Raw genomic sequence first — 1,675 nt, forward strand, 5'->3', positions numbered from 1 at the left:
TGGGAGCGCTTGGCAAGCGCCCGGGGTACTCCGAGGCTTGGAGCGGGTGAGAAGTTGTCCGATGAGTGGCCAGCAGCCCAGTTGTGGGTCTGGAGTCACCCCTGGGTCGAGCGGCCCCGGGCGGATAGCGGGAACTAGGAGCGCGCGGGGGGCTACGGGACGGAGACTTCTTGTTTTCTTCCTGGGGAAATGCTGTAAAAGTTGGCTGGGCTGTGACTCAGCGGGGAAAACTCCTGCCGCCGCCCACTTTGCAAGCCCTTTTTACGTCCCATACCCGAGCGGTACGGCTGGGTGATGACGGGAATCGAAGGGGACAGCGTTGCCAAAAGCGCTCGTGACCGTGGCGCGCGGTGACCCGGGACTCCCCCAGCCAGGCGTCCGCAGCCCTGCTAGTGACCCGGTTGGCTCCAACCTCTGCGGCTTCCTCCCCACCCACTTCCTGGAGCCCTCGGGTTCGCCTGTCCCTCCTCCTCCCCTCCCCTTCCCTCAACACACCCGCACACACACTTTTCCGGGCTCTGCGCCTGCCTCGTGCCTGATAGGTAGAGATTTCGGCTCCAGCCCAGCGGTTGCAGAAGAATCTGTGCCTTACTTAAAGGCTGGCAAGTCACGATTTTCTACCAGCAAATAGACACATTGTGCTTCTAACAATCAACACCCTTGCCCAAGGTTCTGTACATTTCAGATTCCTTTGCCTTCTGTTCTTTGGGTCAGTTTCCCTGTAAACAAAGCAGCCCTCTCGCTCTAACGCCGATTTTGAGGAAATGGGCGGGGGAAGACTAAATTGATTTTAGCAAAAGGAGGGGGAGGATTTGCCGGTTATAATTCACTGCCTTGTTGGCACATTTTGATCTCTCTCGTTGGAAAACTCTCTTCTCACATGTCCACCTTCGGCCCCAAGATTGTTTTTCATGCCTTGAAACCCTCCCCTTCCTTTCCTGGGTAAAACTCGCCTTAAAGAAATCTAATAAACCTGGAGACGCTCCCTCGTAAATAAGACCTGGAGCTTAAAGTGCTGTCAACCTAGTGGTACTTGATTTTGCATTTTTACAAGACAAAGTCTAAAGCCAAAGGAATGATTTTTCTTGAGGAGGGTTGGGGATAGATAGGGGGCGGGGGATTTCAAGCACCAACCCAAGATTGAGGTGTTAATCAGCTATCTCTGAAACGATGTGTAATCCCTTGATGGCTTGATTCCTCTCACTGCTGACCTCAAACTGTGGAAACAACAATGCTGCTAATGATAGCGAAGCATTAGCCTCTTGTCTTATGGTGTGGCCACAGTTTTAAGTGCTTCCACACATTTCTTAATGTCAATTGAACAGGTGAAACTTTATGGAAAACTCTTTTTAGATATTAAGTTCTAGGCCTTTATTTTTCTCTCTGAAGTTGGTTTTGGATGCTAGAGGGAGGTTATTAATACATACAGATACTGCAGAGTCAAAAGTACTTCATTAACAGCATTTTCTAGAGCTCTTATCCTCTACTGAACATCCTATAAAATCTGAATGCCGCCGAAACCGGTTTGGCTCAGTGGATAGAGCGTCGGCCTGCGGACTGAAAGGTCCCAGGTTCGATTCCGGTTATAAGGGCATGGACCTGGGTTGCGGGCACATCCCCAGAGGGGAGTGTGTAGGAGGCAGCTGATCGATGTTTCTCTCTCATCGATGTTTCT

At 51.2% G+C, this 1,675-nt stretch overlaps 1 protein-coding gene across 1 annotated transcript in view; it reads left to right on the forward strand.

The window, feature by feature from the left end:
- Nucleotides 1-1,675, forward strand: part of CPNE8 (copine 8) — a 186,965-nt gene that overhangs the window by 2,038 nt on the left and 183,252 nt on the right. The window lies entirely within an intron of this gene.

The sequence above is a fragment of the Myotis davidii genome, unplaced genomic scaffold (assembly GCF_000327345.1).
Source record: "Myotis davidii unplaced genomic scaffold, ASM32734v1 scaffold902, whole genome shotgun sequence".
NCBI lineage: Eukaryota > Metazoa > Chordata > Mammalia > Chiroptera > Vespertilionidae > Myotis > Myotis davidii.